The following is a 17565-nucleotide window of genomic DNA, read 5'->3' as shown; positions in this document are numbered from 1 at the left end:
TGAGCTGGAAAGGACCCACGAGGTTCATGGAGTCCAACTCCTGAAATGACGCTTTTATCTTTTTTTACTCTAATAAAATTATCTGCTCCTGAGTGAACCGGCAGCTTAAAATCTTTGGGGTCAGATGTTAAATCCTGCCCTGCAGGCACACAGGCAGCCCCATCCTCGAGGGGTGACACCGAAGCCCACAGGGGAAACCTCACCAGAAACAGCTGCAGCCGGAAAAAGCAAAGAGCTCGGCATCCCGACAGCCCAGAAAAAAAAACGGGAAAAAGGCCCCTCAGAGGCTATTTTGGGGCAAAACCCGCAGCTGCTGTCCGTGCCTGCAGCAAGCCTACCGTTAGCAAGCAGCGCTGCACCGCAGGGCGCAGGCTTTGTATCCGAATGTATTCCCAGAAGGTGGCAGTCCAGAGCCCGAATTAATTGCCGAGTATCCCCCAACCTGCTCGCCACATCGAGCAGCGCTTTGAGGCTTCACAGGTGTTGATTTGTGTGGAGAACGCGACTTACGGCCAAATATAAAAAGGGATAAGAATGAGAGGCAGCCGTCGCCGACAGCGCTGTGTTTATGTGGGGCCGCAGCAGCCGCGGGGCCCCGTGCGGTGCGGAGCTGTCAGCGCTGCCCTGCAGCCCCGCGGATTTATGTCAGCGCTGCGCCTCTCCCCGGAGCAGCCAAAGTCCAATCGCTGCTGTTTTAGGTACTAATTCTTACTGTTTGGTCATTATGTTCCCCCTTAAATGTTTTTAAACTGGTGTGCCCTTGGCTATAGGCATCCAGAAGAGGAGAGGAGAAAGAGAAGGGGTGCAGAGCAATAGCCCCTGCAGAGCATCTCAGATCAGTGATCCCACCTTGGGCAAATGGTGAATTTTCGGGGCTGGGAGCCGACGAGGGCAGGAGGAGTCAGCCTGCTCCCGAGGCATCACACACAAATGAGAATTTTTGAGCAATAAAACTGATAAATGCTCTTTTCATTTCCGGAAGGGGTTTTGGCAGCAATCTGAGATCAAAGTATCCTAAATTTCCTTATGAAATAAAAATTATTTCATTTCACTGTAACATTGCCATTAAGTTGGAAACGTATTTCCCACAGAGCTCGTGCCGACCTAAAAGAGTTGCAGCCCAGAAAGATTTATAGGCTGCTTTTTTGCCAGCCATCTCTTATCTCTCCTTTCAAATTAACGTAATTAGAACGAGTTGAGAAGTCATCTTTTCAGGGTGGTCACCAATGCTTCAAAATGTTAAAAAAATCCAAGTATCACTGGCAGTCATCGCCATCCTGGAGGAGAAGAGGAAATAATCTCTGATCCGCCCGATTAGCAAAACTGCTGTGAAAATGCATTAGAAGAAGCCCTGAATGTGAAAAAATCGTCGCCTTGGACTCCACGTTACCAATTTTTTCAGATAACGTTAATGTTGGCTTTGCAAAATGCAGCTGTTGCTTCCAAATCAATGGAAAACGGGGATCATTTTTTCCAGCTAATTCAACAGCTTCTCCCTGCAGCGTGTGGTGGATAACTGAGAGTTCCACGTGGAAACCATGCAGACAGGTTTTCATGCATTTCCCATTTTCCTCCTGACGTTGCAAAATTATTTGAGACGGTTGGGAGTGTGGTTCCACCACAGGAGGGGATTTCACCCTTCCAAAGGGTGTTTTCTCAGACGGCTCACGAGGACAGCGTTGGTCATGCTCTGCTCACAGCAGGCTGCCAGAGCTCAGTGCTGCTGTCTCCACAGAGGGCTTCTGCACGCTGATGTTTATGATATATGCATTCATTATTCACATATACATAAGTTAAAATGAAGAAATATGGCTGACAAGAAGGGAGATGCACCTCCAGAGGACAATATATCCTGCTGTGAAACGCCAGCCAGGACAGGTTCACTCTCTGCGGGTGACAACATCTCTCTGCTTGCCTGTGAAGTGACTCAGGAGCGAATCCCTTGGTCCCACATGCAGCATTTCTGCCGTATCCCTGTTGCCGACCGTCTGTTTTTACTGAAATTTGCCCATTTTCCTGAGAGCAAAAGTTTCCAGCTGCAGGTGAGCATTAGGTTTTCACAAGCTACGAAAGCAACCCTCTAACATCACGTCTGATGATGTCAATTCATCAGTGGTCAAAAATGGGGAAGAATCCTGTTTTTCAGGGTATTACCCATTCTCAATTGGTTCTCATGATTCTTCTCTTTCTACCACATGGGCTTGCATGCTGCCTTGAATGTGGATAGATGCTAGAAACATCACGGGGATAACAAATGTTTCTATTTTTTTCACAACGTTTGGTAGCCAAATTTCCTCTGCTCAATTCCAGGAGGATTTCTGCACCGCTAACAGCCCAGGCGCAGCTTCCCTACGTACTGAGCTTTGACAACTTCCTGGTGTCTCATCACTGAGTTATTTCCCAGTAAAAAAAAGATGAATCAAGGCTGGGCTTCTGCTGCTGCCGCTGTGTAACGCAGTTTGGGATTTGGTATTTCTGCAGAATAAAATCCAGGGCCGGAGCAAACTCCTCTTCTCCTGAAAAGGCTTTTGACCAACACAAAGGCAGCAGAAGGGGAAAGGGAGACGCTGCGCCGCATGGCACGTCCCAAAAACAGCTCAGTTCCCCACGGGATGGGGAATCTCCCCGTTGTGGAAGGGAAACAGCGTTAAGATATTTGCAACCCCCCAGCTGCACGGGAAGGAGTAGGTGTGGGAGGGGGAGCTGCTGTGGTGCATTTCTGATGAGAACAACAATTACCGCTAAATATTTCTCTTCTCTCCGAAGATACCCATCCCCGCTGCCGACTAAAATGCTCCAGGGATATCTCTGCAACATAAACACAAGAATAAAACCTGCAAGAGCCAGTCAGAGCTTTAGTAGACAAGGTTAATGTACCTTGAACGGCAGCATTAAACAACTTTGTTCTTTTTGTAAGTGGAGAGCTGAGATACCTGCGCACGTTTTAGTGTTACTTTTAAAGAGGGAGATCCTTAAAGCACCTTCCAAAAAAACTGGCACAGGGAAACATCAAAGAGGTTTCTTCAAAGCAACATGAAAATACTTGAATTTTGGGCAATGCAGCCCCCGGCCCAGCAAAAGTTCCCAAAAGAGCAAATTGTGATATTTTTTTTTTTTTTTGGAGGGCAAATGGAAAACCTTTGAAGTGAAACATAGCGGAGGAGCCTAAAAATGTACAAAATTCCCCTTGTCGGACACAAACTGTCCAGGAAAAGGTTCTGATTGCTTTGAGAGCATTAGCAAAAATCGGGAGAGGATTAATTTTCTAGCAGTTCTTCACTGCAAGCAATTAACTGTGAATAATTTATGATCAAAATCTATCCTGATGCTTTCAAAAGTTGCCTTGCACACTTCAATTTCAATTGCAACTTGCTAATCCCATGACATAGGAATTGCTGTGCAATCATATTTCCAACACCCAAACTCCAAATTTCAATCACATTCCAGTCCTGAAATAGGAAAGTTTCACCCCAAAGTCCCAACCAGGTTCAGACTTTGACACAGAACTTCTTGGAGGACAGAGGAAATCTTCCTCAGCAAAAATGGATTGCTTTATACAACATATACAACATCAGCTTTGTTATTCCATCCCACAGCCCATCACCAGTTTTTCAGTCAGAGGATCAGATTGGCACCGGTGGACAGAAGCCACCCACAACCTCAGTGCTCCAAAGATCCCAGCAAAGATCCGGCCACAAACTACACAGGACTGGGTAACACACGTCGCCTATTTGCATCAGCTTCATCAAATCCCCCAGCACACGTGTGAGTGATGGCAACACCAGCAGGAACAATTTTTGGTCATGTGGCAGAGACTGGATTAAAGCAGCAGACCTACCCCAATTGCAGAAATGTGGATGGAAAGATACGCGCAGGAACCAAGGCAAAGATTTCCCTGCCCATGGGAATCACCAGAAGCAAAGCAATGCCATGGAACACCCATAAAACCCTTTCCTCGCTTAAATCTTCCTCATTTCTTACTAACTCCTGCTAACACGCTTGCAAATTTTCCCTTTGGGAGAGTGAAAGGAATCCCTTTGGAGCTGGCTGCTTTCCTCTTTCCCATATGGCAGATAAATCAGAGCTCCCAACTTGCTGCACTTCTGCTTCACATCCCCCTCTTGCAGCTCTCTGGTCTTCTGGTCTTTATCACCACCAGGGAAATGGGTCTGGGTTTTTTATTCTAATGCAAAATTCCTGGTGATAGATGGCTCTCCAGGGCCTTCTCCATCTTGTAGCTCTCCTCTGGACACCCTCTGATAGTTTTATGTTTAACCTAAGAAGAGATTCCGAGGTCAATCCAATCCACACCTTTAGTAGAAACGGGGCCAAACCTGAGATCTGGAATAATGAGAAATTCAGCCACTTCGCCACATACTTAATCCTGTTTTATTTGGCTGATGGAAGGTCACTAGTGAGGATTGAGGCTGAAAGGGCAGTCTGGAGAAAATAATCCTGTCATTATTGACTGCCGTTTATTAAAAGGGCTTTCAGAGCAGGCAAAACTCAAAGAAAAGATGCAAAAGGTTTTGCACTGTGCTTTGCCATGCAGCCTCCAAGTCAAGCTTCACTTTGGGCTGAAAGAGCAGAAAGAACTGAACAGCTTTTGGGTTTTACCCTGAGATGCTCCAGCCCTCATCTCCGCTGATTTAGGAGGAGATCAGGCTCCTTTCCAGGACAGCTGCCCACACTGAAGGCATCTCAGTTTTCAAGTTAATATTTTCTTCAACAGCCAAAGATTTTTCTTTGCTTCTTTAGGAGGAAAGTTGCAGCCAATGTGGATTTATTTTGTCACCCTCTGGGTGCCTCCAGTGTTGGCACAGAGGAAACACATTTGTCACTCTGTCAGGCCCTAATTTTAGCGATTGGGGTTGACTGAAGAACTGCGAGATCCTTGGTTTCATGCACATCTTATTTTAAGTTCTGCATTTAAGTTATTTTTAACTGGTGACCATTTCTCCATATCCTACTGAGCTGCCAATATTTCGCAGTGATAACAGCCCATATTTGGGGTATTTTTATGACAAAATCTATGTTTTCCTCTAGTCTAGTCGTGGCTTACAGCTCTTAACAACGTGCTCTCAACGCTTGAGCTTTAAAGCAAGATCCCCTGCACAGCCTGATTTCTAAGGAAAATAACAATAAAAATAGGAAAGTCAGCAATTCCTCTCTAATGCTCACCGAATTTAGCAAAGGGGCAATACAAGTGCAAGGTACCAGGAAAGAGCAGAAATCCCTCAGACAAAGCCCTGCCGAGGTCACAACTCACCATATCCCTCTCAATTCATACATCACTGCCCAATTAGTACAAAACGAGGCTGCCTTACCGTCTGTGGGTGCTTGAGGAGCCACTGCACGAAATGTTCCACAGCCACAAAAGCAAAACTTCTGAGTATGGGTCACAGTCTGGGAAAGAAAATGGTGAAATATTGCATATAGAAAGAAAACAATGAAATGGAAGATGAAATATTACATAGAGGATGAAGCTTTTTGTGCTAGGTCCTCTGGCACCATCAATGAAGCCACTGCAGGCCACCCTGCAAGGGCAAGTCTGCTCTTAGAGAACTTCTTATTACAGGATAGGGCAAAAAATAGGAGGAATCAAGGAAGTCGGGTGAGAAGTGCCCCTTGGGGATGAAAGGTGGACTAGTGGCTGATAAGTCAGACCCCCAGGGACGTGACCAGCATCTCCAAGGAATGGGAAAAATGTATCAGAGCTTTAGAGGTCGAACCGAGATGTGCCTGGAATATGAAGATGCGCTCGATGCCAGTATATCCACAGGCGGAAAGCCACAGTTGTATCTTGTCCCGTCCCCTTCTGCTCCTCAGGAATGACAGCTCCCCAGCACAGGATCTCAGAGTGGGTTATTGGTACAGTTTGGGTCTGAAAAGGAGAAAACAGGGAAAAAAACATGAAGCTGCTGCTGCTGTTGGCCATGTCCCTGTTTTGCACTGGCTGTCACCATTCCCATAGTTAATTACAATCTTTGCTTGAGTGTAAACGTGCCTCTACACTCCAGCTCAGACTGCATGAACCAGGAAAGAGCCATTAATTCAAAAACAGGGGAGTGGATCAGGCGGTTATCTAATAAGCAAAAGTCCGTATAAGTGTTAGAGATGGTGCTGCGTCTCCCAAGGATCTGGTCTTTAAGAAAGCTGAGATTGGGATTTCTAGGCTCTTCTAAGCAGATCAAGTGGCAAAATTTCCCTGCCTAAATGGGATTTAGCTGCCTAACCCACTTAGGTGCGTCTGCAAATCACCGTATTTCTCAGTTCAGCTTAAATTATCTCACTAAATGCCTTCACAAATCTCCCTCTCTGCAGCGGTTCCTGTGTCAAAAAAAAAAAAAAAAAATCCACACGGAAGGAAGCTTGCAAGGATGACTTAAAACCTGAGATTTCTTGTGACCAAGGTTGGCAAATGGGTGCTACTCCTTGACAAGACAGAAGTCAGCGAGCCAGGCGAGTCCAGGATAAAGATAGCTGTTATCTGAAACCTTCTGCATCGCGGATAATAAAATAAACAAACAAAAAGCGAGACCCAGCAGTGACTTGCATGGCCATGGGTGCATTTTGTGTTGTTTTTTTCTCTAAGAGAAAAGGAGAACGTAGAAAATGTAATTCCTGGAAAACTGGATGACATCAAGGCCTCCAAGAGACACTGGAAGCAAGTGGATGATTTCAAGGCAAAGAGACAAAGCTCCCCAGATCTCTGATACGTACATCACCTCTAGCATGCTCCTCAGATCTCCAATATACGCCTGATAAATGTCCCTCAATTTACATCACCTCTAGATACAAGGTGATAAACATCACCTAAGATCTCCAATATAACCTGCAATATCTACAATGATATAAATCACCTCCTGAGAGCTGCTCAGATCTCTCGTATTTGTCTGATACATACATCTCTTATATATATCACCAGTCTGGAGCTCCTCAAATCTAAAATATACATCTGATGTATGTACCTACCACGACATACATCACCTCTAGAGAGCTCCCCAGATCTCCCGTGCATGCCTGACATATCTACCATGCTATATATAACACCTCTACAGAGCTCCTCAAAACTCCAATAAACATGTAAGTCCCTTGATAAACATCCCTTCCAGAAAGCTCCTCAGATCTTCAATCTGCATCTGCCTCCCACAGTATGTATCATACGGTACAGACCTCCTCAGATCACTCACATGTGTCTAGGATATATTTATACCTTGGTCTACAGCTGCTCAGACCTTGAATGCACATGGGATAAATGCACCCGGATATGCATCAGCTAGAGGAGAGCTTCTGAGATCCCCAACATCCGCCCAAAATATCTGCCATGCTATGCACCACAGCCCCAGCACTTAAGTGTTTGTTTCAGTATCACTCCCATGACTTCTCCATGCAAAATGCCATCTGAGTTTCCAGCACTACAGTTGTGAGCACATATTTATGCATGTGCTCTTGGCACAAAATCTTCTCTGCCCATACAAAAACTGGACTCCGAATCTCAAAAAATGGAAGACTTGGTGAAGAAGCAAGAAGGCTCTCGGCTTCCTGACCAAGTGCAGGTCGTGCCGAGAGGTTGAGAGACTCAACCTGGGTTATGCTGAACACTCAGATGGGTCTCGAGTCCAAAACTCTTCAATTGCAAACATCATTAAGGATATTTATAATCAGGAATAAAAACCTATGGGCTCGTGCTTTGGCAGAGCAAGCACAGGCTGACACCGAATGCTAGTCAAGGAGCTGGGATGTGACCTGCTTTGGATTTGTCCTGACAGTGTTTCCACAAGCTCATATTTTTGCAGCAATTTGTCGTCCCTGTAAAGTCTTCTTTCCTCCCATGGGAGAGACTTTTGTCATCTGGCTTTGCTCGTGTGAATAAAGTATAAGACCTGGAAGAAAAGGAGCAGATAAATAGAGCTTTGCGAGGGCTAAAATAGCTCCTGAGCAATGCTGATTTCCACCTTCAGAGCTGATCAGGGCTGCGGTCTTGGATACTGCACGCACCTGTTTTGACAGGGCAAAAATACAGCTTGCATGGCTTCTGCACAAAAGATGCAGCTCTTGTCACTGTCACAAGGAGCACAAATAGCCAGTCCCACCAGCAACGCTTCCCCAAACACTCTTGCAAAGGGAGGTAGATCTTCATTAGCCAGCACACACTTTCAGCAACTTCAAAAGGCATCCTTTGAAGTTTATCAGAGGCCTTTGAAGTCCTGAAGATGCGAGAGGGAATGGAGATGTTGCCTCCAAGCTGCTCCATGGCAGATACAGCACTCAGTGCATGGAGCAGATGCTGGAGGGTCACAAACAAGACACACTGATGGCAACGATTTGCAGTCCTGGCACAGACTGCATCTACAGCAATCCCCCAACCAACACACCCTAAATCCCCATTTACCCAACTTGCATCATGTCCATTAGTGAAGATGGAAACCCAGGTAAGGTACCAGCATCCCAGGACATCAGCCTGTCCTCAGAATGCAAAAGGCTGCTTCCTTAGAGCATCCCTTTAATAAGGATTTAATTAAATATAAGGAAACGCTGATTAATATTTAGCAAAAAATAATCATTAAGGATTGTTGCAAAAAATGATGTTTCCTGGCATGCTGACTTGATTCCAGTGTGACCAAACCGTAGCGTTTCCTACATCAGCAGCTCAGTGCTGTTTAACTGTGGCTTAGTTTTTAACAACTCCGTGCCAGCTCCTCTGACCTGAGCAGGAACAACAAACACTGACATCCCTGATAACGCTGCTGGCTTTGCTGAATTTTTTCATATCTCACTCCAAGCTGTGCCATCCCCAAACTCTGTACCTGCGGTGAAAATTGGAGAAACCCTATCAGCATGAAAAGTATTATAAATGAGCAAAACCAAGGCTCAAATTTCAGTTGTGCTCTTTGAAGAGCACCAGTCATAATTAAGAGGCGATGACTCCTCTCCAAGCACTAAAGCAGCTCCAACATCCACTGCAAGCTGAAATAAGGAGCACTGCAAAAACTCATTTGATTGTGTTTTGTTTTTTCCCCATCGGGCAATTTCAGAACAAAACGCGGCCCAGAGGGTGGGAGCACCTGAAGGCACAGAGAGCAACCCGGCGTTCTCAGCCGTTCATCCGCCCACCTTCCCAGAGTCACAAGCTAACCCTGATGATGCCATCGTCAGCAAAAAGATCTGGAAAGTGTCAATATGCACGCACTACTTCCATATTTCTGAAAAAGCAACGCCGTGCACCAACCGCCGATGAATCCACGAGCAGAGCACTGCCCCTGTAGGTGATCTGCATCCTTGGAAGTGGGGGGAAATGTAAAGAAATATGGGAATCTCCCCGCCAGGCACATGTGTGCACATCTGGGCACGGGGAACAAAGCGGCCTCACCACACTGCACCAATAAATAATGGAAAGTCAAAGTGCCCCGCAGGAGCGGCCCCACACTGTTCAGCCTTGGGCGAGATGGAGGAAAATTTGGTGCCCATGAGGTCTGAACAGTGGGATTAATAACGCATCAATTTTAATGCAGGGTGGGTCGTTTTGTGTCGGATTTCTTTTTCTTTCCCCTCTTTTTTTTTTTTTTTTTTCTGCTTCACAAACAGCAAAGTGAATGTTTGAGCATCTCTGCGGGGGGTTAATGAGGACTCTGATTAGTTATTCAGATTTGCCGATGCTGCCTCCATCCATCCTCTGACTGAGAGTAAAGGGAAAGGGGTTGCAGAAAAGCTCTTTAAAATGACCTGCTCGGCTTCACAGCCTGGGTCTGCAGGTTTGAGGGCTCCCAACAAACCCCAGTGGTAGAAAAGTACATTGGGAAGATGTGCAGATCATTTGTGGGGTGAAAAAAAACGCTCTTGTGACACAATGTGTGTCAGGCAATGCTGATTCCTACAAAGACTTGAAGAAAAACATTGTTTTTATTTCACATGAAAAATAAATTCTTGGTTCTCTCAATAACATTCTTGTGCAATTCCAGTATGAACCATAAGAGCAAAAATGATGGAGGCAAGGAGGTAAGGAAAGTAAGGAAAGAAAGCAGTGAAGGGAGGAAGAGAGGGAGGGGGAGAGAGATGGAGAGAGGAAAGAAGGACAAAAGGAAGAGCTGGGATGTGCAAAGAAAGACAAACTGGAGCCAAGCTGGCTCAGTGAATGCCAGGCAATGCTGGGGTGCTCCAACCCAAACATGCTCTTTTCCCAGGATCACCTCCATATGCTTTGTTTCTGTTTTAAATGGCATGCTAATTGTTCTGAATTAAGAGCTCCAGCTGGAGGAGCAAACAAGCAATTTGCAACCTTGAAGATAATGCCCAACTTATCTCAAGTGATTTAAGTTTTGGGGGAAATCATGCCCTTCTGCTTGTGGAGCGTGAATGCTGACCTAAGAGATCATCTGAGTGCTAAAATCACATTGCTGAGATGATGAACGCACCCATTCAGCAGAAACGGATATTACTACGTAGCAACAGCTGGGGGTGGGATGGTGAGGAGAAGAAAAAGAAGGAAAAGAAAAAAAGGGGAAAAAAAGGAAAATTTGCATATGGCTTCATATTAAAGACAGCAGAGATACAGGCTGCACTCTTCACTGCTGGGCAATCCAAAATCCGTAGCAGGGCTCACGAGTACTTTCTCCGTAATGTTTTTGGTGGGTTTTTTTTGTGTGTTTCATTTACATTTTGTTCCAAAATATGCACACTCTCAAGAAAATAAATCTTTCAAGCTTTATCTCTTTGCCCTCTTTCATCTCTCTTTCCCTTTCTTCATTTGCTGCTAGATGTAGGAGGCGAGAGAGAAAGGCTGAAGTGATTATTTTACCATTCTGGATAGTCAACATTAAAGAAAATGTTGTTGTTTTTCTTCAAAAATAATAATTATTTCCAGCACAAACAAGGACCATTTGAAATAATTCATTTTATCTGCCAGATGTGGGATTCAAGAAGCAAAGTTTATCTCCATCTCACTGCCTGTTACGCCCTGTTCCAAGAGGAACAAGTACTGCTGGCAGTGAGAAGGACTCAACAGAACAGTTACTTCTCCAAAGTGCAGCGTAAGTGTGGAGCAAATACAGGAGGCGCTGCCTGTGACCACGACCAAATGTTTGCCACCAGGCTGCGGGTGAATCCCTCCTGCTGCCCCCCAAGGCTGAGCTGGGACTCAGCGTCCATCCACTCCCAATGGCCGCCCAGTGTCAGCATCCCATCAGAGGACACTGACGGTCCCATAAGGTCCTCTGATGAAGATGCAACAACATTCTCCTTGTCTGTCTCTATTTCACGAAGAAATAAGGGTTTGATTGCGCCCCAAAGAAAGGAAATGGGAGCAGGCCTCAGTACTGATGCTGCAGCGCTGGCTCAACCCTTGAGAAATCCCTCTGCCAGGACTCACAGCCCCAGAGGCCCAGGATGAGACCAGGAGATGCCACCAATCATTCTGGCACTGCTACCAGGAATGGCAGCCCCTGGTAAAAGGCCAAAGCGAGCGAGGCGATCTGACACCGCACCATTCCCTACACGCCCCGTTACGCAGATTAATTCTTCTTGATGGAGAATTACAATTAAGGCTCCATCTTAAGGAGATATCAGCAATCAGATATCTTATCAAATGCCACCTCAATTATTCAAATAATCCCTAGCTCTAGATTTGGGTGCTGTTTAGGGAAAGTGCTCCCATTAATGTGCTGACACTTCCCCATCACGTCCGACATCCTCAACTTCGTGTCTGATTATAGAATTTGCATTCAATTTAATTTTTCCATCTGGAGTAAATGAATAGTCCGAGTACCTACCCCATCCTTAATTACATTTGTTAAATTAAAAACCGGGATGTGAGAAATTTAAATGCACGGAGCTCTGTGGCCAGACAAACTGCTCGTTCAACCTGCCATCTCCTGCTCCAGTTTCTTTTCCTTCCCCACAGCCACGCATCAAAGAAATTACAACAAGAAAACAAAAATTCTTTATAAATGATGAAACAATAGATGATCTTTTGACATTTCCAGTGCTGTTTGCAGGAGAATGAGATAAAATGTAATAAATTCATATACTTCTGTGTGTTTCTTGGCTCCAGCAGCTGAAATTTCCATCTCTTTATGCAGAAGTCCTGGGGAGCAGAAATCCTTGATAATGCCAAACAATTCGACACTTTATTTTCTCTTTACTCCACACCACGCAAAACACAGGCTTCAAGCTGCCAGCTGCTGGGAGTGAAACCAGATGCCACAGCCCTTTTCCATATGGAAACAGAAATCGCTCCGTCTGGGGGAGGACGTGAGTGCAGCGCTCTGTGACCCCGGGCTGCTACCAGCAAAAGTGAAATAAAATATTGCAGTGGTGCAACTGGAATTTGTTACCCCTGGCCCAGTTTGGACCAAACCCTGAGGAACAGCAGGGAAGGTTTGCCCTGAGCAACTAAATTTCCTAATTTTCAAACGAAAAGGTAACAGTGGAGGGGGCAAATGCAAGCACTGAATGTGACTTTTTTGAAACAGTTTTGCTGAAGCTTGATGAATTCCCATTCTTATGGAGAAATACACCCTGATGAAACTTGAAGTGTTGGCATTAAGAGGTTGATTCAAGGTGGTGAGAGAAATGTCCAGCCTGATAAAAATAATAGTTAAACACAAATTGAAGATAAAGCGTTTATGGCTTTGGCCATTTTAGGAGCAATGCTACATATATCACATGCTGGGAAATGTTGGGTAAGTATATTTGGCTGTTGATTCCTGCCCAGATGCCAGCGACAACAAAAATGTCCAGGAAAGTCTGTTCTTAGTGCTCCCAAAGACTATTTGAATTAAACAACTTGTATGTGGGTAAGTAACTGTGCAACAGTAATAATCCCCTGGTTTGGGGCTTGCGAGGCTGGTAATAAAACATGGCTAAAAATATTCAGGAAAGCCACGGTCGGGTAAAGTGAGACAGGTGAGAGCAGAGCCCAAAATAGCTCCTCCCTTTGCTCTCAGCATGCTCTGAGCTCCGGAGACATTTCTGCACTTCAGGAAAGCTGGATTTGACCCATCCAAACAAACAAAAAAAAAAGCAACTTTGGAGGGGTGCAACAAGATGAACCCCAACCCAATCCGAACAGCAGGATTTGCCCATCAGAGAAATCCTTGGATGCTGCAGCTCCTCTTCCTTTCCGTCTGTCTGCTTTGTTAACAGTTATGGTGCCGGAGGAGAAAACATCACGTTTTAGCAATGAGGTCCCTGGTGAGTCTCTTTAAAAATTAATTAGTGCCATGCGACATATTAGCTATGAATAGTAATTTTAGCTTTTGTAACTACTTTACAGCCTTCCACACCACCAGCATTCCCATTTTATGCAGTCTTTCCAGCAAAGTGGACCCTAACACCACGGGTACCAAGGAAATTGCTGCCTGTGTCTCCTAGAAATCCACTGAGACATCACACATTCCCCCACTGTGTTTTCTGTGGTGCTTTTGAATAAACAAAGGCAATGGTTGCTGAGCTGCCTGCAGAGTTGGCATCATTCACAGGTGCAGGCTCACAGCATTCCAACTCTTCTCCAAGGGCAAGAGCCTGGCCAGAATCCCATGACTTCTGCATTAAGGTGAGAGCTACACGGAAGATGCAGTGGCTCCTGATTTGGCCTAGAATCCAGGATGAAAGTCCTCTTGAGCATGGAGCTCCTCCATGGCTAGAGATTCCCCAACCCTGAGAGGGGGAACCTTCAAGGATGGATTTCCCACCGCTTCCACCATCTCCACGTATGGAAACCTGCCAGCCCCAAGGATGCACAGTGCCCCATCAACCCTGGTGAAAAAGATCCCCATAACCCAAAGATGAAGATTTCCCAACTCTGAAGGACGGAGCTCAACAAAATCCAAGGCTAAGGTCCTCCTCACCCCAAGGACCTGGATTCTACAAACTCCAAGGACGGCAGTTCCCCAACTATAAAATGCCTAAAACCCACATCTGTGAGCTCTCCCAACCTGGAGGGCAGAGATCCCTCAAACTTCCAGGATGGAGCCCCTCTCCAAGATGTGAATGGAGACTTTCCAAGGAGAGATAATCTCTGTCTACAAGGCCGAAAATCCCTCCAAATGCCAAGGAGAGACCCTTCCTGAGTCAGAAGGAGGGAAATCACCCCCGGGACCTTGCTGCCAGCAGCTGCAGCCACTCTGTACCAGACAAGACTTGCAGACATCATCCCTGGTTAGACACATCTCACCCCTCCACTGCCATGGAGACACCGAACAAGCCACCATTCCACACTGTGGGGCAGGAAAGCCCCATACAAGCAAAGCAGCCAGTGCTGAGGGGCCTCACCACATCATCTGCCTTCAGGTGGATGGCGAAGCCAAGGGGAATTTGCAGGACATCTGGAATGTATTCATTTTATGGCATGTTTCATATCACGGACAGGTACTTTGAAGCAGTAAGCAGTAGCAGGGCGGCACGTCCCCCTGGGTGGGCTGCGGTTTGCGCTTTCAGCGTGACAAAGGGGCTGGGGACACCGAGCTGACGTTTTCCAAACACAGCTTTGTGCCTCTGGGGACAAATCCAGCAACAACTTTAAAACCAAAAGGAAAAATAAAGGGCAGGAGGGAAAAAATAAGAAAAAAAAACACACAAAAAAACCCCATCCTCCAAGTATTTAAGTGATGTTGATCCCCACATCAGGCCATTAACAGTCCCATCACAAACTGTAAATGACTCAGATAAATTAAACGGCTTAGCAGCTGCGACAGAACACCCTTCTGAAGATTCATTTGTTTCATGGAAAAGAAATTAGTCAGGAATTTAAAATCTTTCCAGCAGCTTGACACCCTGCTAAAGCCCACATGCTGGTGCTTGCAGCCCCTGAAGGAAAAGTCCTCTGCTATCATCCCAAATCTGGAAAGCTGGAAACGACCATCCCAAAGCTGGGGATGAGCATCCCAGAGCAGGAGACAAAGACATCTGCCTGTTAGCATGCTGCTTATGAAGCTGCACCTCTCCCATTGGCCAACAGCACGTGTTAAGAGACTCAAGCAATGAACTGTCCTTAAAACAGTAAGATTCGGCTCAAACATCTGCGATGGAGAGGGAAACCCAGCAGCAGAGAACAGCAGTGACCAAGCTGCAACAAAGAAATGGGGGTGGTGAAGTGCAAGAAGTGGGTTTATCTCCTGGGAGCACAGAGCTGCAGTGAGCTGCAGTGATTCACCCCCCTGTGCAGCACACCGCATCGATTTCCCCAATCCCAAGCAGAACCACAGACCTCAAACCTCTCCAACAGCCTCAGACAAGGAAACACGGGGGCCAAGACGTGCTTGCCAGCCTGCAAGCTGAATGCCCTTTCTCCCATGTCAACACACGAAAATAATGTGTTAAACCACTTCTAAGAGCTCGCAGCATTCAGAGGCCTCCACAGCTCCCAGTGCTGTCACCCTCCATCCCCGTCCCTTTTCACTCATGCAAGATTGAGGTTTTTCGCCTTCAGCCACATTCATACTTTATTGCACAGGCAGCACCATCTCAAAACTCCTTTTAGTTGAAGTTCAGAGCTATAAAAGATGCAAAATGCTCCTAAATTATTCACAGAGAGTTTCAGTAGGAGGTGGTAACAGCAGCACCGTGGGAAAAAACGAAGGATTTGGGGATGGAGCCACAACCCTGAGTTGTCTCCTTTTGGGTGGCAACCTCTTCTTGTAGTTGCAGAAGGAAGGAAGTGGAGGAAATGATAAAATAAAGGACTGTGAGGAATTCAAGGAGCACCCATTTTTCAGATCTAACACACTTGGACTGTTTGGATGTTACTTCTGCCCAAAAATAGGAGGTATTTCTTTTTTTTCCTTTCCACTGCGAAGCATTGTACAGTGTGAGCTTTTTGCTGCTCTGGGAGGCTGGGAGACCTGCAGCATTCCAGGCCCTCAGAACCACTGGGCTGTATTTGCCCTTTGGCGATGCTGAAACCTTCTCAAACTTTACAAGACTGGAAGAAAAAAAATTAAAACATGGCTCAGGAGGAGAAAATGCAAACCATGAAATCCCATCTTGGCAAGGAGGGATAGAAGCAAACAAAAAAACAGGGAAAATTTAATAAGAAAGTCGGAAGCGACTTTGCACTTCAAATACGCCCAGCTTTCAAAGAAGGAAAGCTGTGACAGCCTTTCCCTTCCCCGCTCTCTGCCTTCTGCTCCACTCGGTTCAGCATTCGGTTGCTCCCGGGATGGGATCCCACTCAGCCTTCAGCTCCGGCTGTGGGCAAACCCCAACAACCCCACACACAAAACCACAAAAGTAGGGCACCAAGCCCTGCAAGATCCAAACTCAGCTTGATGCTCACTAATTACCCTGTAATAGTATTTATATGCTGCCGGCACGCTCGGAAATGCAGCTCCTAATAACCGAGTTCTGCATCAATATTAATGCCCTGGCTTGACTCTCAACATTCAGGGAATGGTGGGAGACAAAGAAACATCACAGCGAAGTGAAGGGGGAGATGAAAAAAGATACGTTTTTTTGTGTTTAGCAGGAAGGGAGTGCTTGAGATCAAATGATGGGATCCCCGTGGGTGAGGATCAGCCGTGAAAGCAAATATAAATTGTGCGTTCCAAACAATCTTCCCGTGGCAGAAATTTCCTGCCATCCGTAATCCCCCAAATTCAGCTCCCCATAGGCAGGAGCGGGCTGGGAAAACACCTCTTTCCTTGTTATGGGAATGAATTTCTGAAGTTTGGGGCTGATCAGCATTCCACAGCCTGAGTTGCTCCGAGACAAGCAACAGCAAATGCAAAATTCCGGTCTGGGGTTGGCTCAGCTCAAACAACCAAACCCTTCCTTCCGGGAAGCACCCCTTTTCAGTGACACTTCAATCCATAAGAGAAGGACATCCCAACATTTCCCAAACGCACACACACACACTTCACCATTTGCAGAAGTGCGGGGGACACAGCGCAAGTTCCAAATGTGCCCCGGCGCACTCTGTAATTCCATTTAATTCTTTTTTCTTAATAATTTCCATGCGGAGACACTCGGCACACTGGGAGCATTTAGGCAGAGTTTAAATGGAGTTAATAAACTATTAATAGCCCGCAGTAAGCTGTGATAGATTGGAGCCGCATGTGCTGCGTGTGCCCAGCGGAAGGGGTGACTGCTGCTGTCTGCAGTCAGCGCACAGCACAACAAATCACACGAATCTGCCACAGAAAATCCAGCTGGGAAATCCCATGTCTGTGGGGCAGGATGCACACGGCCAGGATTTCTTTCACCAGAGGAACGGGGCGATGGAGCGAGGTGCTGACGAGGCGTCTCCCTGCAGAGCGGTTGGTGCGTTAACCTGCGCCTCGACCCTCTCAGGGGTGCTGATTCGCCTTTCTTAGTTATCAGCATTCCAATATATGGCATCCACACGCTTTCTGTGTGGATGCCATAGAGCTCACCTTTAGCAGAGCAGCGTGCCAGGAACTCCATGTCAGGACGTTCCCAGCTCATCATCCTTCTGCGCTTTCATTTCCACGCAGGTTGAGAATCGCCCTATTTTTAGGCAATTCCAATCGAGCAAAAGGCAAATGGCTGAATGCTCCTGAGGATGGATGCTCTGCTTCCCACATGCCTTGAGGAACAAAGCACAGTTAT

At 46.2% G+C, this 17565-nt stretch overlaps 1 protein-coding gene across 2 annotated transcripts in view; it reads right to left on the bottom strand.

Moving 5' to 3' along the window:
* PKNOX2 (PBX/knotted 1 homeobox 2) overlaps nt 1-17565 on the bottom strand; it is a 138205-nt gene that overhangs the window by 94784 nt on the left and 25856 nt on the right. The window contains exons 3-5 of one of the 2 annotated variants that reach the window (XR_008209913.1): nt 5733-5884; nt 5328-5406; nt 2740-2808 (exon numbers count right to left, since the gene is read on the bottom strand). The gene's annotated coding sequence lies outside the window, so the exon portion shown is untranslated. The remainder of the gene's footprint in view (nt 1-2739; nt 2809-5327; nt 5407-5732; nt 5885-17565) is intronic. The other variant, XM_052697399.1, reaches the window with a different exon arrangement.

Source organism: Tympanuchus pallidicinctus, unplaced genomic scaffold, assembly GCF_026119805.1.
Source record: "Tympanuchus pallidicinctus isolate F22 unplaced genomic scaffold, pur_lepc_1.0 scaffold30, whole genome shotgun sequence".
NCBI classification, from domain to species: Eukaryota; Metazoa; Chordata; class Aves; order Galliformes; family Phasianidae; genus Tympanuchus; species Tympanuchus pallidicinctus.
The sequence above is the reverse complement of the archived record's forward strand: the minus strand, read 5'-3'. Positions and strand labels throughout refer to the sequence as shown.